At 47.3% G+C, this 9581-nt stretch overlaps 1 protein-coding gene across 1 annotated transcript in view; it reads left to right on the top strand.

Moving 5' to 3' along the window:
- The window catches only part of PLEKHA7 (pleckstrin homology domain containing A7), an 89397-nt gene that overhangs the window by 1512 nt on the left and 78304 nt on the right, over positions 1-9581 (top strand). Inside the window, exon 2 of the mRNA XM_015560348.1 lies at positions 9258-9341. The gene's annotated coding sequence lies outside the window, so the exon portion shown is untranslated. The remainder of the gene's footprint in view (positions 1-9257; positions 9342-9581) is intronic.

Raw genomic sequence — 9581 nt, 5'->3', positions numbered from 1 at the left:
GAGAAATTTAAAAAAAAAAATTTTTATTTAATAGAAAATGGTTTCTTTCCCCTCCACCGGACCATTTGTTCAGTTGATAGTTCTGTGTGCCCAGTATTGGCCTCTAGCAACGGTGGAATAGAAATGCAGTCCGTCTCATGATTGAGCCGGAAGTCCCAAAAGAAAAGGGGGGAATGTAAGGCCAGGAAGAAGCCTCTCCCTCCCCCAGACCCTTCTTGCAAGCCCTGGCCCTAGTTTAGTCATAGCAGAGTCATTTTATCTCTTCCTGGGACCGGTCTGTGCTAACTGACCTTCCCAGTAAGACTGGTGCTCTGGTATAGTCACAGTAGAATTGTTTTATCTCTCCCTGGGGTAGGTTTGTGTGAGACAGACCACCCTGACCCCTCAGAAAATAAGTCAACTACAATCACAGGCCAGGCCCGTCATTGCAAAATGTTTTGTGAAACTGAAACCCTGTTTTTCAAGGCCACCTGCGTGTGGTTTTTGCCTTTATAAACCCCAGTTCCACAACAGCTCAGGGCTCCAGTCAGCCAGCACTTCCCTCGGGATGCTGCTTGTCTGCCTGAGGGCCCCTGCGCTGCGCTTGTAATAAAAATCCTCTTGCTTTTGCATCAAGATCTGGTCTCTGCGTTTGACTTGGGGTCGTCGCCCTCTCCGACGGACTCCCCGGGGGTCTTAGGACCTTACACAGGCACTGAAGATTGAGTGTTTGCTGTAGGCCAGACACATTATCGGCACTCTTCACAACAATCTTGTCAGGTTGCAGTGGTCTTCTCTTTTTTTCAGATAAAGAAACCAACTCTCAGAAAGATCACTAGCTCCTTCAGAGTCCTGCACAGCCGGTGTATGGCAGAGCTGGGATTTGAACTCCAGTCTCCATGACTGACTGGTCTGGGGGTTCATGCTCTACAGGCCTCCGGTGGCCTCTCCCCCAGGACCCCTTTAGGGGCCTGGGACTGGTTTGGTAGTAATTAAGCTGTACCTCAGCTCCTATTACGTTGCTTCCCTGACACTTTTAAAAAAGAGAACTAGGAAAGGGGAGGCTATCTGGGTTTGATTTTCCCATTCTATCAGGCATTTGCCTCTAATCTTTTCGTGATTATCGAGGTCCTATGAAGCCATAATTAAAACATCCTATTAACAAGTAGCAACCCTAAATACTGGGGCCCCATGTGGGAACTCGGGAAGCAGACGGGTTTGCAGCATGGTCACTGGTCAGGAGGGGTGATTTAGGAACTTCATTGGCCATAGAGTGGATCTGAAAACACCTGGAGAGCCTAGTGCAATAGAGGGCTTTCTCAGTCATGCTGATGACTTCCCTCTGTTGAATTCAGAGTCTGGAAAGGACAGAACTTCCCTCTTTGCAAGATGTGAGAGCTTTACGTTATCTCAGTTAATTTTGCGACTCTCTTACGCCCCATCTGTGCCAGGCTCTGCCCCTTTTGGCACCTCTGGGTGAGGAGAACAGTTACAGACTGGCCCTCCAGGTGGTGGGTCTGGGGTTTGGCTGGATTTCAGTGTCTCTGCCTAGTTAGGTGTGCAACTGAGTCAGGTGTGGTGGGAGAAGGGAAGGTTTTTCCTTGGTCTGCGTCATGCACCCCAAGGCTGGTGGAGTCTCATCCTGGGTGTAGGGTCCTTTATCAGGGCCCGTGGGCCCCTGCCTCGCCTGCTCTCTCTGAGGAATCTGATAGGTCGGGGCTGCTGACGTCAGAAAGTGAGATGGGCTCTGCACAGCCTCTCCCTGAAGGCCATGTGTGTTTGTGCTCTGCCTGTTGAGATAAAGGAGTTCAAGTGCCTGCTCCATGGTATCACTGCTCTGTGCTACAGGAGAGACAGGAGAAACAAGGGAAGGACTACTCCCAGCCCTCCGGGCACTTAGGATCTTGCTGGAGATAGGGGAGAGGCGAGGAAAACAAACACACCTGAAATAAGTAGAGAGCATTATGAGAGAGTATATAATCAGTCACCAAATTGTAGGTTTCACACCAAATACTCTCTCCCGGTTCACCAAAGGGAGATCCAGGTAATGTTTGTATTATCCTCCTATGTGTTTTTAATCACTCAGTAATTTCCGCTCTGGTGTTTGCATTCCGTTCTTTGATTCTCTCTGAGGGTACTAGCTTTCCCTGGCAGAGGTGGGGGATATTGCAGAGGAGGGCTAATTTCTCCAAATTATATTGTAACCGTTGGGAGAGAGCCAAGGACGAAGCGTTCTTGGCATGTCAGTGTCTCCTTGTTCCTTCCTCTGGCAGTCAGAGCTGAAAGCCACTGCCTTCTGTGGCTTCTGACCTGTTAGGTTCTTGTCTCTTTGTTACCTGAATCCAGACTTTTGTAGGGTTAGCAAGCCTATTTGGAGGCATGGCCTCACTTTAAGGTGGGAGTCTCCTTAGTCATTTCTCACTCATTCATGCAACAGTTATAATAGTGTTTGCTACCCGCTGCTATAGACTGATGATAGCAGTGAAAAAACAGACAAGGTCCTGGCTTTCCGGGACCACACATTAGTCAGGAAGACTGATAATAGCAAAAACATTTATAAGTAAGAAAAATAACAGTAATAATTAAAGTAGGGTGATGTGCTGTGACATGACTGGAAGCCTATTTCAGTGAGTGGTTGGGAAGGGCTCTGAGATGGTGATGATTCTGCTGAGGTCGGAATGACAAGGAACCAGTCATGAGAGGGGAGGAAAGAGCATCCAGGCTGAAAGGACAGCGGCTGGTACAAAGGTTTCTAAGTAGGAAAGAGCTTGACATTCAAGGAGCAGAAAGGAGGTCAGTGTGACTGGGGAAGGAAGAGAGCAGTACAATAAGAGGTGGAGCTAGGCAGGGGTCAAGTCATCTAGGATCTTCTAAACCAGTGGTTCTCAACCTTCCTAATGCCTCAACCCTTTAATACAGTTCCTCATGTTGTGGTGACCCCCAATTTCATTGTTATAAATTAAAGCATAGTGATTAATCACAAAAACAATAATGTAATTATATATGTGTTTTCCGATGGTTTTAGGCGACCCCTGTGAAAGGGTCGTTCGACCCCCAAAGGGGTCGCGACTCACAGGTTGAGAACCACTGTTCCAAGCCAAGGTAAAAAGCTTGGACTGATGCTGTTAACGGAAATAAAGACGCCTGGAGGAGGAGTATCAGGTTTGGCGGGAGTGGGGAGAGGAGGCTCATTCTATTTTTGCCCTGTTAAAATTTAGACACCAGTAGTCATCACCATAACCAAGGTACAGTCAGCTTTAGCAAATGTTCATTGCATATCTTCTGTATGTCAGGCATTGTACGAGGCTCTTTAATGTATATTTCCTCATTTTATCCTGACAACAACCTTTTAGGAGGATATTATTATTCTTTTTTTAAAATATATTTTTATTGATTTCAGAGAAGAAGGGAGAGGGAGAGGGAGAGGGAGAGATAGAAACATCAATGATGAGAGAGAATCATTGATCAGCTGCCTCCTACACGCCTCACACTGGGGATTGAGCCTGCAACCCGGGCCTGTGACCTGACCAGGAATGGAACTGTGACCTCCTGGTTCATAAGTTAATGCTCAACCACTGAGCCACGCCGGCCGGGCAGATATTATTTTTCTTTATTTGCAAATGGAAGCACTGAGGCTGAGAGGTGAAGCGGCTTGCTATGGTTTGAACCTAGATCTTCTGACCCCAAGGCTCTGGGCTGACTTGTTGCTCAGGGCAGATACTGAAGGAGGCTGGTTAGCATTGTGTTGCCACTTGGAGAGAGTATGGGGACCATATGTTGGCTCATCAAGGCCTGATTCCCATGCTTCTGGAAGAAGGGCCTGTCAGAGTTAACTCCCGTGTGCAGCGAGCTGTTGAAAATCTTGACATTTTCAAAATAGTGTGAGTTCCAAAGACCACTTGGGTAAGATTCTCAGGAAATGCCACATGAACCACGCTGACACTGCACTAAACAAGCAATTTTGTAAAAGTGTTAAGTAAAACAAAACAAAAGGAGCTGAAGAAATGTGGAAAGCTGTTTCAACTGTTGGCTGCTGTATCTCTTGACTCTGTAGCCCAAGTGGAAACGGAAGGAGATGGGGAGGCAATTCGTTCTGTTCTTGGAGTTTCAGTTACTGATTTGGGGACCTAAGAGTACATTAAGTTACCCAGAATCCTTGGTTTTCTTGAGTCACTGGGATTTGGAACAAAGATAGGAAGTGCCTTAACTAGCCTGGAGGCAGTGCTGAAAGTAGCTTCAGTGGTGACTCTTCTGCAGTATTCTGGGAGCCACACTGAGGAGCCAGGAGGTCCAGAGTGGCACATGCTGCTGAGCACGCCAATGGGAAGAGCCTTGATAGAGTTCTTCCTGAGGCTTGAGGCCGGAAGCTTTCCTTACCCCTGAAACCCTTTCTTCTCTTAATAACATGGGCCCGGTGAGAGCTAAATCTTTGCCGCACTCGCAGCGTACCAATACCACCGCTGTCAGAAAGCCAGATTCACCAGGGGACTCCGACCTCCATTCCCCAGCACCGTTCACATAACTCCACGGCTTCTTGCCATGCCCCCCAAATTGCCATCCCAAGGAATTGGAACCTTTAGGCTTAACCAACCAGAGTCACTGCTCGCCTTGTAGTCAAAATCTATATGCCTGGAAAATCAGTCTTGCAATAACGTTGCAAAGAAACTACAGGACCCGTGTGCATTTGGACGAGTCCTGTCTGTGGCTGCAGGTGGGCTCTTCCTTACACTGAGCTCAAGCCGGTCTCCACTTCTCCCTGGTCCTCACTCTCTTCTCTTTTGTGTTTGCTGTCGGGCTTCTTTAGGGCCTAACCCTAGCCCTTCCCAGCCCGGGGCCTGTGACGACGTGCTGATTTATGTGGACGGTTACCTGTGGCCCGCCTTCTCGGGGATCATCCTTCCCTGCCACCTTCATCCCTGCTACCTGGTCCTCTCCCAGGCGAGACTGGCTGCTGTTCAGCGTGGAGGGGCTGTTCCTGGGAGAAGAGTGGGATAAAGGCTAGGGCTATTTTTGGCCTCATTTGCCAAGTTACTTTCTCAGGGGCCTAAAGAGAAACTGGAGCCCTTGTATGGAGGAGAGAGAGTTTCTGTGCTCCCTGAGACCAGCCGCCTGGCTTCTAGCCGGGCCATCTCCATCACTACCAAGGAGCAAGGTGGCAATTCAGGTTTAAGAACAGGTATTTCGGGGGATTTGTCTGTGCCTGCTAAATATGTCCTGCAACAGGGTTATAGTACATGAGATCCTACGTGAGTTTTAGAAAATCAGGAAATGAGCAGGAGGGGTGCTTTTGGGGTAAGGGGTGGGGAGACAGCAGGAAAGGTGAGAACACTTGGCAATCTCCAGATGGGTGGAGGGCTCCAGCATTTAATAGGCAGCCTTGGTTTGGTAAGGGCGAGTCTGGAGTAGCAGAAAGAGATCAGGAAGAGCTTGACCGAGAGGCAGGAACGCAGGAGTTGACTGTCCCTGTGGGCAGGTCATCTACCCTTTTCGGGCCTCCCTTTCCTCACCCGTGGCGTGGTGTGATGAGACACAGCTTGCCCTACAGGGTACTTGGGAAGATTAAATGAAATAAAACAGCCTAAGGACCTAAATTTTCTCCTTTGCTCTAAAAATGCTGAACCAGAAGCTTTGCCATTAGCAAGTCGGGTGAGTCTGATCAGACATGATCAAATGTTAAACAGTATTTCGGAGGCATTACTTTGGTTCATCTCTTTTCTCAATATATGAGTCTCTTTTTTTTCCTTTAAATTTAGTGTTCAATACCATCCCATAACCCGAATCCTGTTTCCTATTGTGTAACATGGGGATAAGAATGCCTGCTTTGCCTAACTCAGTGGGTACTTGGGAGGGTCCAATGCGGTGACAAATGTGACTACACTTAAGGCTTCATGTAAACGCAGGAAAGGATGCTAATGATGCTGTGGTTAATGCCTTTTTTTTTTTTTTTTTGGCAAAAAGGGCAGCATTCATATTAGGGAGGAAACTTTAGGAAGTTACCTCTGTATTTGGTGCAATGACAGCTGTGTTTTTGTCCACTTTCAAAAACTACCTTTCTTCTAATGTCATAATGTACCAGTAAACTTCATCTTAGTGCCTACACCATTCAGCTCAGCATTTACTTACCCAAGACTCTGGGCTTTGTCAAGCTTGTACAGGTTGGGTGTGGGGAGCCCAGGAGTTGCTACTAAGGTTGTGTGGTGTTAGTATGTGAAGTGGTTGCTGGTGCTGGATGCTGCTCCAAGTACATAGAAGATTCCACCAGAGTTCCACCCAGTTGACCTTGTGATAGGACCAGAGGCTGTTTGGGAGTTACTGAGAGTCACGTTGGTGTTGTCAGTCGGACCCTGGCCCTGGCACAGGGGAGACAGAGAGTGAAGGACGGAGGGAGGGAGGGGCAGGGAGAGCGGTGGATGGTGCTATTTTTCTGTTGCCTTGTCTTTAGGGATTTCTGTCACCAGCCAGGAAGCTTCCAGCCCCACAGGCCCCTAAGGGAAGGGGACAGCAGGTTATCATGCAAAGAGAATGCCATTTAGAAATAGAAGACCTGGACTCATGTCCCAGGCTTGTCACTGATTGATGGAGTTATCTTAAACAAGTCACTTAACCTCTCTGAGCCCTTTCTTCATTCATAACATGGGGTGGCCGGTGTTAATAGCTGAGATGTGTAAGGGAAGGCTTTAGGACTGGAGAACCCTTAAGCAATGAGAGTGGATAGTGGTAAGGGTGTTGCTTTATTGTTACTCCCACTATGAGCAGGGTCTTTTTCTCCTGCAGGTGGAAAGGAGGCAGACTTAGATTAGAGCTTGTGTTTCCAGGTCCCTGGTGAATGGAGATGCCTCTCTTGAAGGAGCTGGGTGTAATAAAGCTCAACCCTTGAACGTGGTACAAGGATTTCTGAAACAGGTGTTAAGGGAGCCTGCTTCCCACCCTTATCCAGATGCTCATGTCTTGGAAAGACCAGGATGCTGCCTGCCAAATGAGGGCATATGGAACTTGCCTAGAACCAGAAGCTGGGATCCTGAGGCTGGCAGTGGTGGGGAGGGGTGAGAGGGTGCTGGGACCAGGGGAAAACCTGGCTCTGCCTGCTGCACGTTTGGCTTATTGGGAGTCAGGCTGTTCTAGCCTTGGTGCCAGCTCACCCCAGACACCAGAACACAGGGTGCTCTGACCAGGCTCCAGGACAGAGTAAGAAAAACTTTGTAGGCCTAGAGATTTTTTTCTTTATCGACCTTTATGCTACACTCATTTAAATCTACTAGTTTCTGGGTTGGCTCAGTGCGCAATTTGGAGGTGAGGCTAACACTTTAATACCAACAAACTGAGATGATGGATGCACTCTGACAGTGAAAACATGTTAACCATCTGTGTTAGGAGCCTTAAAACATGACCATGCTCTGGTCATCTTACCCCTGGGACTTTAAGCCAAGGAAATCATTTGAATTGCAGAAAAAGCCTATACTCAAAGATGTATCTAGAATAATAAAGCGTAATATGCTAATTAGAGCGGACAGCCGAACGACCTTCCGGATGTCCTTCCGGACAAAACTGCTGTGGTGGGGGATGAGGCAGAGGCAGTTAGGAGCAATCAGGCAGGCAGGCGAGCAGTTAGGAGTGATTAGGCAGGCAGGCAGAGTGGTTAGGGGTGATCAGGCAGGCAGGCAGGTGAGCAGTTAGGAGCCAGTGGTCCTGGATTGTGAGCGGTGGGATGGGGCCTAAACTGGCCGTTGGACATCCTCTGAGAGGTCCTGAATTGCAAGAGGGTGCAGGCTGGGCGAGGACCACCCTCCCCACCCGCTGTGCATGAATTTCATGCACCGGGCCCCTAGTTTATTATAACAGTGGGGTGGGGAGGGTGCCTGAAATGTCCAGTATTAGAAGAATGTTCATCTTTCTAGAGCGTAAGAGCTGTTGGGTAAGGTCTCCCTTGTCCACTCTGTGTCTCCAGCATCTAAAGCAGAGCCTGGCACACACACGGCCAGGAAATAGTTTTTGAACAGTTGGTGATATGAGAAAAAACTATATCTGTATGATGAGACCATCATTCAGCTATTTCAAATGAAGAAGTCTTAATGACACAGGAAAATTTCTGTGTTCATAGGATGTGATAAAAGTAGAATACAGATTTCTAAATACAGTAAAATCATAGCTTTTTTTAATAGAAGGAAAAAAATTAAAAAGCTAGGAAGGAGCACATGCAAAGGTATATGTCTAGGTGGTGAGATCATGGGTCACCTTCTTTCTGTCTCTATTTTCTAAAATTTGTCAAAGGATTGATTTGTGACTGGGGAAAACATTTTCAAACAAATCATATTCTTTTAAAAAGGAGGTTAGGTTAGTTTATTCAGGGAACAAACCAGCGGTCTCTAGAGCCAGCTCCTCCTTCCTTTCAAAGAACCAGGCAGCCTTTGTGGACACACAAAACACCTACACACTTTGGTTGTGCCTGTCAGCTTGGCGTGGAAGCTGATCCCTCCTAACTTCAAAAGGGTGGTGGGAACTCTGCAGTGTGGAAATCGTGCAGGTCATGCTGCAGAGACATGCCCGTACGTTTATATCCATCACTGACGTGAAGACATTCTGTAGTAGGGAGAAGAATTTTAAGAAGATGGTTGGCTTTTTTCCTGGGTGGGTGGTTAATTCTTAGAATTCTTTCCCTGGTTCATGGGTTGTGGAAGGGCCGTCTGCTTTCCTTCATTCTTGTTTTAGCTCGTGCCGTCTTAAAGCAACTTTTTGCTAAGCTGCTCCGTTTGTTGGAGTCAGTGCTTCGTGGAATGTCTCTCTAAGATGCAGTTCTTTCCTGGAGCCAAGACATCCCTAGAATTAAAATCCCTGCATCATAGGTGGCCTCTAGCACCTGAGCTAGAAGTTCTTTTTTTTTTAAGCATTTTTATTTATTAATTGATTTTAGAGAGGGAGGGAGGGGAGAGAAAGAGAGAAAAGAGAGAGGAACATAGATTTGTTGTTCCACTTATTTATACATTCATTGGTTGATTCTTGCATGTGTCCCGACTGGGGATCGAACTTGCAACCTTGGTGTATTGGGACGGTGCTGTAACCAACTGAGCTACCTGGCTAGGGCTCAGCTGGAAGTTCTTGGCTTTTGAATACAGCTGGGTTGTAAAAGATTCAGTGCCTCTCAGCAGAAAGGCCCACTTTCTCACCCTGGGAGGCGTCTGTGATGATCATGGGTCCTCAGACATTCCCAACCTATTGTTGTGTCTATAATCCTTTTCATTCATATGACTTCTGCTTCATTATTTCCTTCTCTTTCTCTTTAGCCATAACCAGCAGACCACAGCGTTCAGGCATCCTGTGAGTGGGCAGTTTTCTCCAGAAAACAGTGACTTTATTCTTCAAGAAGAGTAAGTACTTTAAATATTCTCTTTCCCGGCCAGAGCTTGGGAGCTTAAAGGCATTTGCTCAAAACAAAGCTTGTTGGACTATTTTCTCTCTCAGCTAGAGATGCACGGAGTGGTTGGTGAAATGGGAGAATTTTATTCTGTCATCTCTGGACTTTTCTCAGTGGGAAGAGGTGAAAGGGGGAGATGGCATGGGGATGTCTGTGATTGGTATTGTCAGAGCCCCTTAAAAGCTCTGTCTCC

Source organism: Myotis davidii, unplaced genomic scaffold (genome assembly GCF_000327345.1).
Source record: "Myotis davidii unplaced genomic scaffold, ASM32734v1 scaffold73, whole genome shotgun sequence".
In the NCBI taxonomy this organism is placed as follows: domain Eukaryota; kingdom Metazoa; phylum Chordata; class Mammalia; order Chiroptera; family Vespertilionidae; genus Myotis; species Myotis davidii.
This window is presented reverse-complemented; position numbering and strand designations above follow the sequence as displayed.